At 37.8% G+C, this 14,010-nt stretch overlaps 1 non-coding gene across 1 annotated transcript; it reads right to left on the reverse strand.

Moving 5' to 3' along the window:
- Positions 1–9,703: 9,703 nt before the first annotated feature.
- LOC148580012 (small nucleolar RNA R71) lies at positions 9,704–9,811 on the reverse strand. Its single transcript, XR_015898921.1, has one exon. It is a non-coding gene; the product is annotated as a small nucleolar RNA R71 (small nucleolar RNA).
- Positions 9,812–14,010: the final 4,199 nt, after the last annotated feature.

Genomic DNA, 14,010 nt, shown 5'->3' on the forward strand with positions numbered 1-14,010 from the left:
GAGAGCTCATATTCGCAGCTTGCTACCGTTTCCAACACTAGTCACTAGTTTGGTTGAGCTAGCTGATGCCTCGTGGGAGGATGACGATGTGACACCACCACCCCCAGAGGACGACGACAAGGAGGTTACCATTCCATGGGGTGAATGGGTGCACGAGAAGCCCCCGACCAGCCGCCGTTCTCGAGCGAGAGCGGTGATTGAGGCAGCTAGACCCTCATCCTCCACGGCAGCAGGACCTGCCTCCTCCTCAGCAGCCGCAGCATCCTTACCACCACCACCACCAGCACCTAAGCCGACTTATCTGTTGGTGCAGCACCTCCTCCACTTCATGGAGCGCTTCGAGCGTCGTGTCATGCGACGTCTCGACCGCATCGACCAGGTGTTTGTATCACAGGGCATCGAGCTACCACCGCTCCCAGACTCTCCCGCTTCCGACGAGCAGGATCAGTAGGAGGAGCTGGCTGAGGAGCCGACTCATCAGGATGCACCTCCAGAGACACAGGCCACCACTGAGGTCTAACAGCCTCCTGAGGATCCACAGCCACATCCAAATCCACCGCCTGAGCCACAGCTCGGCGTGATTGTTGACCCCCATCCCGAGCTTCAGCAGTAGTATCGAGAGCGATGCTTGATTCTAAAGTGTGGGGAGGTCACCGTTCGTGACCGGTGTTTTCATTTATGTGGTGAACTTTCGTACATCTATTTCTATTTTCTGCTACTTTATTTTATTTTGCACTTTATGTTTTAGATCATTTTGGGATTACTGTACATATTTGCTATTGTGGATACTTTTATTTCGGTAGTTGCACACTTTTAGTACATACATATATATATATATATATATATGTGTGTGTTTTGCATCTTAGTTTTTGATTGTGATTAAAAAAGTGTTTCGGGATTGTTAAAAATCTAGTTAACCCTTTTTATATAAGAATTGTGTTTTGATTGAAAAATGGATAAACTAGGGAAATTTTTAAGATTTCTAAATCACAACATTGCATTAAAATAAGCTTAGTCAATATGATGAAAATTTCCAAGAAATTTATTTTTAGGGTACCACCCAATTGGTTGAAAATTTTTTTTTAGAACTTGCTTGAATTATACACTTGTGAATCATGTTTTGAGCTAAGAACACAAGCATGTGAGATTCGAGCCTAATTGTGTGGTTACATCCAATGACCACTTACTTTCATTCTTGTGTGCATTATTCTCTTCCTATGATTGTAATCTTTGATTGTTTGATTCTTTATGTCCATTATTTTGTGTATACATGTATTTATATGATTGAGGCCATTGTTCAAATAGCTCACTTATCCAAAATAACCTAACTTTTATCTTCCATTGTTAGCAAATTTTGAGCCTATGCTTAACCCATTTGTTCATAATTATAGCACATTACAAGCTTAAGTAAAAAATAATAAATGTTTCTTGTTTGGATCTTTGATTAGTTTAGGCTAGTGAGAGTGTTCATTACTTGATTTTGGGAAGGTTGGGTACATTGGGTAGAGATAAAAGTGTATGTGTTTTTGTTGAAAAGTTCTCAAGAATTGGGTACATGCTCATGTATTAATCATGTGTAAACCATATGCATTGATGTCAAAAAAAATAATTTTAGAAAATTTACAATGCAACAAGAAGGGAACAAAATGTCCCAAAGTTTGAAGTTTAATAAAAGTCAATGCATATGGGTGGTGATTAAAAAGGAAATGCATGAATGTGTGAAAAGTGAAGAATGAATAGCTAGGTTTGTTTAGAATTGTCTAGGTTGTCATAGGTTAGGTGGGAAGTTTAAGTTAATCAAAGATTCAAATCTCAAGCCTACTTGACCATATGCATCCTACCTTGACCTAGCCCCATTACAACTTATGGGAAGTCCTCATGATATTTGTACGCATGCATAAAGTAATTGTTGATTGTTAGATGGAAAACAAATCTTGGAAAGCATGATTAGGAAAGAATTGAGTGAATCAACCCCATACACTTGAGTGCATAGAGCGGATATACATTCGGCGAGGGTTCAATCGCTTAATTACATGTTTCCACCCATGATCATCTTTTCTTGCAAGTTTATGAACTCTTTCAAATGATTCAATCCAATTGTGGTTTGCTTTGATTGCTAATACCTTAGCCCTTGTGCTTGCATGTATATTCTTGAAAATTGATTTATTTTGACTAAGCCATTGCATCATGTAAATAGATTGCATATAGATAGATTGCATTTAGTTAGTTGCATTGAATAAATGTTAACACCCTTTGCTTCTTTCTTGATTTTAGCATGAGGACATGCTTAGTTTAAGTGTGAGAAGATTTGATAAACCCCGATTTCGTGATTTATCTTGTGCTTATTTTGGGGGATTTTACCACCTTTTCCCACATTTATTCAATGAAATAGCATGGTTTTGTAATTCTTCTTTGAATTTTGCTTAAGTGTAAAAACATGCTTTTTAGGCCTTAAATTGGTAATTTTGATTCACCTTAATTCCATTCGATGCCTTGATATGTGTGTTGAGTGATTTCAGGTTTATAAGGCAAGTATTGGATGAAAGAAATGAGTAGAAAAGCATACAAAGGGGAGAATGCATGAAGAAACAATGATTGGGAATGCATCAAAGGACGCACACGCGCAAAAAGTGGTGTCGCCCATAGACGCACACGCGTACATGCCGCATCCGCGCGGATGGAAAATTTGCCAATTGACGCGCACACGCACATGGCGCGCACGCACCAATACTCTTACATGGCCCACTTAAAAGCAAAACACTGGGGGGCAATTTCTGAGCTGTCCAGGCCCAAATCCAACTTGTTTCTGAGTGTATTTCATGCAGAATTGAAGTCCAAGCAAAGGAGGAGCAATTAGTTTAGCCAACATGAGCCTTTAGTTAGTTTCTAGAGAGAGAAGCTCCCTTTTCTCTCTGGAATTAGGTTAGGATTAGGTTAGATTATCTTAGATTCATGTTTAATTATTTGATTTCATCTTGTTTCTTTTATAATTTCTCATCTCTACATCTTGATTCTCTTAATTGTGATGTTAATTTCTCATTTTGCTCTCTTTTGTAATGATGAACTCATGTTAGATTTGGTTTACATTTAATACAATTTTGATGTTGATGTCTCTTTAATTGATGAGTTGAGTTGTGATCTTACTTTTCTTGCACTTAGTAGTTGTTAGATTTTATTATTTTTGCAAAATTATGATGTTTACTTTTAGTGCACTCTATGTGTTTGATGAAATGTTCTCTTTAATTTTTGAGTAGTTTTGTCAACTCTTAGTCTAAGCCAAGGAAATTGGATAAACTTGAGTCATTGAGTATGATGGAATTGGTCCATTGAGAACCCATGGTGATCAATTTGATACCCATTGATGCTAACCCACTACTAAGTTAATTAGTAGGTAGGTTAGGACTTAAGGGTTGATGTACTCAAACCTATTTGACGTACTTCACGCTTAGGAGTAAATGTTACATACTTAAGGCTTTTGGGAAGTAGACTTAATAGGTTGGTCTCTCATAATTATCAATATTCGGGTTGTTGACAAGGATGGTGATTTCAATTACCCAAGTCTTAGCCAAGAGTTCTTTATCTTGCTTTCTTTACTTATTCACTCAATTTACTTTCTTGCCATCTCATGAACCAAAACCCCCCCCCCCAAAACCCCCCTTCATAGCCAATAATTAAGCATTACATTGTTTCCTAGGGAGACGACCCAGAGTCTAAATACTTCGGTTAATTCTTATTGGGGTTTGTTCTTTGTGACAACCGATAAATTTTTTTTTTGATGTGAGAGTTTTTTGTTGGTTTGGAGCTATGCTTACAACGAAGTAATTCTTTCCTATAAGAAGAAATTCTAGACCATCGAGCAAATATCTTATATCAAAACCCCCCGAATTCTTCACAATATAAACCACAATATTGGGGTTTATCAAATCTCCCCACACTTAAACCAAGCATGTCCTCATGCTTAAAATAAAAAGACCAAAGATCATGGTGAGAAAGGGTTTATGAAATGCAAACTACCTAAGTGAATGCATGCAACTAATGTGAAATCATTTACCTACTTGGTCAAGGGTAAATCTATCCTCCAAGAACACATGCGAACATATGAGGTGAAAATAGTATGTAGCTCATGAATCCTACCAAATTGAACATCACTAATGGGTGCATATAACTTGCTAGATGAACGCTTGTGAAAGCTGAGAACAAAGAATTGAGCATCGAACCCTCACCGGAAGTGTATCCGCTCTATTCGCTCAAGTGTATAGGGTTCGTCACTCAATCTTCTCCTAATCATGCTTTCCAAGATTTGTATTTCATCTAACAATCAACAATTACTTAATGCATGCTTACAAGTATCATGAGGTCTTATTCATGGGTTGTAATGGGGCTAGGGTGAAGGTAGGGATGTATATGGCCAAGTGAGCTTAAAATTTGAGTCCTTGATTAACCTAGGATCCCACTAGACACATACAACAACCTATACAACTATAATACATTACCTAGCTACCCTTGAGTTTCACTTTTTGCATACTCATGCATTCTTTTCAATTCACATTCCATATGCATTGTTTTCGTTACTTTTGTCTTGGCATTTCTTTGTCCCCTTTTATTGCTCTTTTCTTTTTTTTTTTTAATCATCCCCTTTTCTTGGGGCTTTATGTACAAAAGTTTCAATGCATATAGTTCAATCATTCAATACATGAGTATGTTCCCAAATCCTAGAATTTCAATTACACTACAATTATACACCTATATATCTACCCAAATTTTTCAAGTATACCCTCCTAATTGAATGACACACATCCTAACTTACCTAAGCTAATCAAGGATCCAAATTTAGGGACATTCATGGTTTTTCACTTAGGGTTGTTGATGTGCTCTATTTAAGAACAAAAAGGGTTTATCATGGGCTCAAAATTGGTTAGCAATGGTAGATAAAAGGGTTAAGGCCATTTGGGAAAAGTGACTATTGAAATGATGGCCTCAATCATGTAAATGCATTCATACACGAAGTAATGGACATATAGAATCAGACAAAGCAAGGATCACAATCATAGAGAGAGAGATATGCACACAAGAATGGGAATTAATGGTTAGAAGATGTAACCATGCAATAGGCTCAAAACTTACATGCTTGTGTTCTTAGCTCAATCACTTTGTTCCAAAATACATTCTTAAAGCAAGTTTACTGCAAAAAAATATTTCAAAAATTGGTAGGGTACCCCAAAACACAGTTTCTTGGGGAAGAAGTTATTGTTTTGACTAAGCAACTCTATAGAAACTAGCTATCATGCAAGGAGTATTTACAAGCAAAACTAACTCTACATGCAGTGTACTAACAATGTACTAACTACTAAGCAAAAGATAAATCCATGGGTATTGAAAGGAAAAGATTGTTACCCATGGAGATCGGTCGAACAACCTCTCCACACTTAAAAATTAGCACGGTCCTCCGTGCTACGAACAATGCACAAAGGGCGGTCGGGACCGGAACCGTCACTATCCTCTCCTTCAGAGCTCCCGTCACTTGGGTTTGAGGTGGATGTGAATATTTCGGGTTCCTCCATGCTAGGGATAACACAACGCAGAAGCTTCTTGATGTAAGTGTATCGGCATTGATTGCGCCGCTCATATCTATCAAGCTTCCGGTGTAAATCTGATGCACGGGAACCTGTCTCTCAACAAATTTCCCTTCGGCAAGTTGATGAGCGGATAATTTATACGCTTTTTGGCATTGTTTTTAGTATGTTTTTAGTAGGATATAGTTACTTTTAGGGATATTTTCATTAGTTTTTATGTTAAATTCACATTTCTGGACTTTACTATGAGTTTGTGTGTTTTTCTGTGATTTCAGGTATTTTCTGGCTGAAATTGAGGGACTTGAGCAGAAATCAGATTCAGAGGTTGAAAAAGGACTGCTGATGCTGTTGGATTCTGACCTCCCTGCACTCAAAATGGATTTTTTGGAGCTACAGAACTCGAAATGGCGCGATTCTAATTGCGTTGGAAGGTAGACATTCAGGGCTTTCCAGCAATATATAATAGTCCATACTTTGGCCAAGAATTGACGACGTAAACTGGCGTTCAACGCCAGCCTTCTGCTCAAATCTGGCGTCCAGCGCCAGAAAAGGATCCAAAACCAGAGTTGAACGCCCAAACTGGCACAGAAACTGGCGTTCAACTTCACAAATGGCCTCTGCACGTGCTACACTTAAGCTCAGCCCAAACACACACCAAGTGGGCCCCGGAAGTGGATTTATGCATCAATTACTTACTCATGTAAACCCTAGTGACTAGTTTATTATAAATAGGACCTTTTACTGTTGTATTAGGCATCTTTGATCATCTTAGTATCTTAGGATCATCTTTGAACGCATTGTTCTTAGATCAAGGGGGCTGGCCATCTCGGCCATGCCTGGACCTTCACTTATGTATTTTTAACGGTAGAGTTTCTACACTCCATAGATTAAGGTGTGGAGCTCTGCTGTTCCTCAAATATTAATGCAAAGTACTACTGTTTTCTATTCAATTCTTCTTATTTCTCTTCTAAGATATCCATTCGCACCCAAGAACGTGATGAAGGTGATGATTATGTGTGACGCTCATCACCATCTCCCCTATGAACGCGTGCCTGACAAACACTTTTGTTCTACATGAATTAAGCTAGAATGAGTATCTCTTAGATGACCGAAAGTAGCCATTGACAGTGGTGATGTATCACATAAAGCCAGCCATGGAAAGGAGTAAGACTGATTGGATGAAGATAGCAGGAAAGCAGAGGTTCAGAGGAACGAAAAGCATCTCCATTCGCTTATCTGAAATTCCTGCCAATGAATCTACATAAGTATATCTATCCCTTTTATTGTTTATTTTAATCTAATAAAGTATCATGTTTAAATCCGCCTGACTGAGATTTGCAAGGTGACCATAGCTTGCTTCATACCAACAATCTCCGTGGGATTCGACCCTTACTCACGTAAGGTATTACTTGGACGACCCAGTGCACTTGCTGGTTAGTTGAACGGAGTTGTGTCCACACATAGAGCCACAATGAGGATTCAATACAATTATATATTGTTAATCTCACACAAGTACAAAGAACATGGAACACAATTTCGTGCACAAAGTTTTTGGCGCCGTTGCCGGGGATTGTTTGAGTTTGGACAACTGACGGTTCATCTTGTTGCTCAGATTAGGTAATTTTCTTTTTATTTTATTTTCAAAAAAAAATTTTTCAAAAATATTTTCAAAAATCTCTCATATGTTTTCGAAAAAAAATAAAAATGTTTTCAAAAAATAAATTATTCTATGGCTTCAAAATTTTTAAGAATGAATTCTAGTGTTTCATGAAATATGTTGAATCATATCTGGCTGTAAAGCCATACCCAAACTTCTTTGGGATTGGTATTCAACTAATCACTCCAGCCCATGTAATTATATGTTGCAGCCTGGCTGGCTGTAAAGCCATGTCTAAATTCATTTGGACTGAGGCTTGCAATTGGTTATCAAGAGCAAGCTAGTTGGAGCTAATCCACCTGCTACTGTTCCTGATCTACCCGCTGTTGATCCACGATCACCTGCTGAAGCTTGGCTGGCCATTGGCCATGTCTAGTGTTTTGGACTGAAGCTTTCATTGAAAGCTTGGCTGGCTAGTGAGCCATGTCTAATTCCTGGACTGAAGCTTTAGACTAACATGGCAAGATTCCTGGAATTCATATTAAAAATTTTGGAATCCTTATTTTTCCTTTTAATTTTCGAAAAATATAAAATAAAAATCCAAAAAAAATTAGAAAATCATAAAAATCAAAAATATTTTTGTGTTTCTTGTTTGAGTCTTGAGTCATATCATAAGTTTGGTGTCACTTGCATATGCATCTTGCATTTTTCGAAAATATCATGCATTCATAGTGTTCTTCATGATCTTCAAGTTGTTCTTGGTAAGTCTTCTTGTTTGATCCTGATGATTTTTTGTTTTGTGTTGTTTCATGTTTTTCATATGCATTCTTGAATTCTTAGTGTCTAAGCATTAAAGAATTCTAAGTTTGGTGTCTTGCATGTTTTCTTTGCATTAAAAATTTTTCAAAAATATGTTCTTGATGTTCATCATGACATTCATAGTGTTCTTGGTGTTCATCTTGACATTCATAGCATTCTTGCATGCATCACATGTTTTGATCTAAAAATTTCATGCATTGCATATTTTTCATGTTTTTCATCATAAAAATTTCAAAAATCAAAAAAATATCTTTCCCTTTTTCTCTCATCAAATTCGAAAATTGAGTTGACTTTTTCAAAAATTTTTAAAATCAAGTTGTTTCTCATGAGTCAAATCAAATTTTCAATTTGAAAATCTTATCTTTTTCAAAATCTTTTTTCAAAAATCAAATCTTTTTCAAAATTATTAGTTATTTTCGAAAATTCCAAAAATCTTTTTCAAAAATCTTTTTCTTATTTTTATATAAAATTTTCGAAAATAACTAATCAATTAATGTTTTGATTCAAAAATTTGAAGTTTGTTACTTGCTTGTTAAGAAAGATTCAAACTTTAAGTTCTAGAATCATATCTTGTGATTTCTTATGAATCAAGTCATTAATTGAGATTTTAAAAAAAAAAATCAAATCTTTTTCAAAACTAACTTCAATCATATCTTTTCAAAAATATCTTCTTATCTTATCTTTTTCAAAAATATCTTTTCAAAATATCTTTTCTAACTTCCTAACTTCTTATCTTTTCAAAATTTGTTTCAACTAACTAACTAACTTTTTGTTTGTTTCTTAACTTTTTCAAAACCACCTAACTAACTCTCTCTCTCTCATTTTTCGAAAATATCTCTCCCCTTTTTCAAAAATTTCTTTTTAATTTATTAATTATTTTAATTTTTAAAACTTAATTTTCGAAAATTACTAACAATTTTTCAAAAACCATTTTCAAAAATCACTAACTCTTTTTCAAAATAATTTTCGAAAATTATCCCTCCCCCATCTCATTCTATTTATTCATTCATATCCTAACATCTCACCTCACATCTCAAAGCCTCCTCACAGTTGTGTTTCTTCCAGTACATTACATCCTTTGTCTCCCCCTCTTTTCCTCCACTCACAAAGGGATCCCTATACTGTGGTATAAAGGATCTCTATTATTATTATTATTTTTCTGTGCCTTCTTCTTTGTCATATGAGCAGGAGCAAGGATAAGAACATTCTTGTGGAAGCAGATCCAGAACCTGAAAGGACTCTGAAGAGAAAATTAAGAGAAGCTAAAATACAACAATCCAGAGATAACCTTTCAGAAATTTTCGAACAGGCAGAGGAGATGGCAGCCGAAAATAATAATAATGCAAGGAGGATGCTTGGTGACTTTACTGCACCTAATTCCAATTTACATGGAAGAAGCATCTCTATTCCTGCCATTGGAGCAAACAACTTTGAGCTGAAACCTCAATTAGTTTCTCTGATGCAGCAGAACTGCAAGTTTCATGGACTTCCATCTGAAGATCCTTTTCAGTTCTTAACTGAATTCTTGCAGATATGTGATACTGTTAAGACTAATGGAGTAGATCCTGAAGTCTACAGGCTCATGCTTTTCCCTTTTGCTGTAAGAGACAGAGCTAGATTATGGTTGGATTCTCAACCTAAAGACAGCCTGAACTCTTGGGATAAGCTGGTCACGGCTTTCTTAGCCAAGTACTTTCCTCCTCAAAAGCTGAGCAAGCTTAGAGCTGATGTTCAAACCTTCAGACAGAAAGAAGGTGAATCTCTCTATGAAGCTTGGGAAAGATACAAACAGTTGACCAAAAAGTGTCCTTCTGACATGCTTTCAGAATGGACCATCCTGGATATATTCTATGATGGTTTATCTGAGCTATCAAAGATGTCACTGGACACTTCTGCAGGTGGATCCATTCACCTAAAGAAAACGCCTGCAGAAGCTCAAGAACTCATTGACATGGTTGCTAATAACCAGTTCATGTACACTTCTGAAAGGAATCCTGTAATCAATGGGACGCCTGTGAAGAAGGGAGTTCTTGAAGTTGATACTCTGAATGCCATATTGGCTCAGAATAAAATATTGACTCAGCAAGTCAATATGATTTCTCAGAGTCTGCATGGAATGCAAGCTGCATCCAACAGTACTCAAGAAGCATCTTCTGAAGAAGAAGCTTATGATCCTGAGAACCCTGCAATAGCAGAGGTAAATTACTTAGGTGAACCTTATGGAAACACCTATAACTCATCATGGAGAAATCATCCAAATTTCTCATGGAAGGATCAAAAGCCTCAACAAGGCTTTAATAATGGTGGAAGAAACAGGTTTAGCAATAGCAAACCTTTTCCATCATCAACTCAGCAACAGACAGAGAACTCTGAACAAAATGCTTCTAATTTAGCAAATCTAGTCTCTGATCTATCCAAGGCCACTGTAAGTTTCATGAATGAAACAAGATCTTCCATTAGAAATCTGGAAGTACAAGTGGGCCAGCTGAGTAAAAGGATCACTGAAATCCCTCCTAGTACTCTCCCAAGCAATACAGAAGAGAATCCAAAAGGAGAGTGCAAGGCCATTGACATAAGTGCCATGGCCGAACCTGTGAGGAGAGGAGAGGACGTGAATCCCAAGGAGGAAGACCTCCTGGGACGTCCAGTGATCAATAAGGAGCTTCCCTCTGGGGAATCAAAGGACTCTGAGGCTCATCTAGAGACCATAGAGATTCCATTGAACCTCCTTATGCCCTTCATGAGCTCTGATGAGTATCCCTCTTCTAAAGAGAATGAGGATGTCACTGAAGAGCAAACTGCCAAGTTTCTTGGTGCAATCATGAAGCTGAATGCCAAATTGTTTGGCATTGATGCTTGGGAAGTTGAACCTCCCTTGTTCATCAATGAACTAAGTGATCTAGATCAACTGACATTGCCTCAGAAGAGACAGGATCCTGGAAAGTTCATAATCCCTTGTACCATAGGCACCATGATCTTTAAGGCTCTGTGTGATCTTGGTTCAGGGATAAACCTCATGCCCCTCTCTGTAATAGAGAAACTGGGAATCTATGGGGTGCAAGCTGCTAAAATCTCACTAGAGATGGCAGACAGCTCAAGAAGACAGGCTTATGGACAAGTAGAAGATGTATTAGTAAAGGTTGAAGGCCTTTACATACCTACTGATTTCATAGTCCTGGATACTGGAAAGGAAGAGGATGAATCTATCATCCTAGGAAGACCTTTCCTGGCCACAGCAAGAGCTGTGATTGATGTTGACAGAGGTGAAATATTCCTTCAATGGAATGAGAACTCCCTTGTATTCAAAACTCAAGGATCTCCCTCTGCAACCATGGAGAGGAAGCAGGAAAAGCTTCTCTCCAAGCAGAGTCAACCAGAGCCCCCACAGTCAAACTCTAAGTTTGGTGTTGGGAGGCCACAACCAAACTCTAAGTTTGGTGTTGAACTCCCATATCCAAACTCTAAGTTTGGTGTTGGAGAGTTTCAACAAAACTCTGCACATCTGTGAGGCTCCATGAGAGCCCACTGTCAAGCTATTGACATTAAAGAAGCGATTGTTGGGAGGCAACCCAATGTTTATCTAACTCTTATTTTTATTGTTTTTCATGTTTTCTTAGGTTCTTGATCATGTGGAGTCACAAAATAAATATAAAAATTGAAAACAGAATCAAAAACAGCAGAAGAAAAATCACACCCTGGAGGAGCATCTGCCTGGCGTTCAAACGCCAGAACAGAGCATAGTTCTGGCGCTGAACGCCCAGAATGGGAGCATCCTGGCGCTGAACGCCCAAGAACAAGCATGGTTCTGGCGTTCAACGCCAGAAATGGCAGCAAATGGGCGTTGAACGCCCAAAATGGGTACCAACCTGGCGCTGAACGCCCAGAGTTGTGTGCAAAGGCATTTTACATGCCTAATTTGGTGCAGGGATGTAAATGCCTTGACACCTCAGGATCTGTGGACCCCACAGGATCCCCACCTACCTCATCATCTCTCTTTCCATTCATGATCATCCCTTCTGTTTTCCATCTACCACTCACATCCATACACCCACTACCTTCAAAATTCAACATCTATTTCCCACCCAATCCCACCCATATGGCCGAATACACACTCTCATCCATCTCCTCCATATCTTCTTCTTATTCTTCTATTCTTTCTTCTTTTGCTCGAGGGCGAGCAACATTCTAAGTTTGGTGTGGTAAAAGCATAGCTTTTTTGTTTTTTCCATAACCATTGATGGCACCTAAGGCCAGAGAAACCTCTAGAAAGAGGAAAGGGAAGACAAAAGCTTCCATCAAGGGTCTATAGCTCAGTGGTAGAACATTTGACTGCAAATCAAGAGATCCCTGAGATACCTCAGGGGATACATTTTCTTCCACACAATTATTGGAAGCAACTAAGGGTGGAACATCAAGAGCACTCCTTCATCCTTCATGAAATCAGAGAAGATCTAAAAGCAATGAAGGAGGAGCAGCAAAGACAAGGAAGAGACATAGAAGAGCTCAAGGACATCACTAAGGTGGACTCATTCCTTGTTCTTGCTTTCTCTGTTTTTCATTTTCCATGTTATGTGCTTATCTATGTTTGTGCCTTCATTACATGATCATTAGTAGTTAGTAACTTTGTCTTAAAGATATGAATGTCCTATGAATCCATCACCTCTCTTAAAAGAAAAATGTTTTAATTCAAAAAAACAAGAAGTACATGAGTTTCGGATTTATCCTTGAACTTAGCTTAATTATATTGATGTGGTGACAATGCTTCCTGTTTTCTGAATGTATGCTTGAATAGTGCATATGTCTTTTGAAGTTGTTGTTTAAGAATGTTAAATATGTTGACTCTTGAAAGAATGATGACTAGGAGACATGTTATTCGATAATCTGAAAAATCATAAAAATGATTCTTGAAGCAAGAAAAAGCAGCAAAAAAACAAAAGCTTGCAGAAAAAAAAAAAAGAGAAAAAAATAGGCGAAAAAAAAAATAGAAAGAAAAAGAAAAAGCAAGCAGAAAAAGTCAATAACCCTTAAAACCAAAAGGCAAGGGCAAATAAAAAGGATCCCAAGGCTTTGAGCATCAGTGGATAGGAGGGCCTAAAGGAATAAAATCCTGGTCTAAGCGGCTAAACCAAGTTGTCCCTAACCATGTGCTTGTGGCGTGTAGGTGTCAAGTGAAAACCTGAGACTGAGCGGTTAAAGTCAAGGTCCAAAGCAAAAACAAAGAGTGTGCTTAAGAACCCTGGACACCTCTAATTGGGGACTCTAGCAAAGCTGAGTCACAATCTGAAAAGGTTCACCCAATTATGTGTCTGTGGCATTTATGTATCCGGTGGTAATACTGGAAAACAAAGTGCTTAGGGCCACGGCCAAGACTCATAAAGAAGCTGTGTTCAAGAATCATCATACTGAACTAGGAGAATCAATAACACTATCTGAACTCTAAGTTCCTATAGATACCAATCATTCTAAACTTCAATGGATAAAGTGAGATGCCAAAACTATTCAAGAGGCAAAAAGCTATAAGTCCCGCTCATATGATTGCAGCTATGTTTCATTGATAGTTTGGAATTTATAGTATATTCTCTTCTTTTTATCCTATTTGATTTTAAGTTGCTTGGGGACAAGCAACAATTTAAGTTTGGTGTTGTGATGAGCGGATAATTTATACGCTTTTTGGCATTGTTTTTAGTATGTTTTTAGTAGGATATAGTTACTTTTAGGGATGTTTTCATTAGTTTTTATGTTAAATTCACATTTCTGGAATTTACTATGAGTTTGTGTGTTTTTCTATGATTTCAGGTATTTTCTGGCTGAAATTGAGGGACTTGAGCAGAAATCAGATTCAGAGGTTGAAAAAGGACTGCTGATGCTGTTGGATTCTGACCTCCCTGCACTCAAAATGGATTTTTTGGAGCTACACAACTCGAAATGGCGCGCTTCAAATTGCGTTGGAAAGTAGACATCCAGGGCTTTCCAGCAATATATAATAGTCCATACTTTGGCCAAGAATTGACGACGTAAACT

The sequence above is a fragment of the Arachis ipaensis genome, chromosome B10, assembly GCF_059453495.1.
Source record: "Arachis ipaensis isolate K30076 ecotype BB chromosome B10, ASM5945349v1, whole genome shotgun sequence".
NCBI lineage: Eukaryota > Viridiplantae > Streptophyta > Magnoliopsida > Fabales > Fabaceae > Arachis > Arachis ipaensis.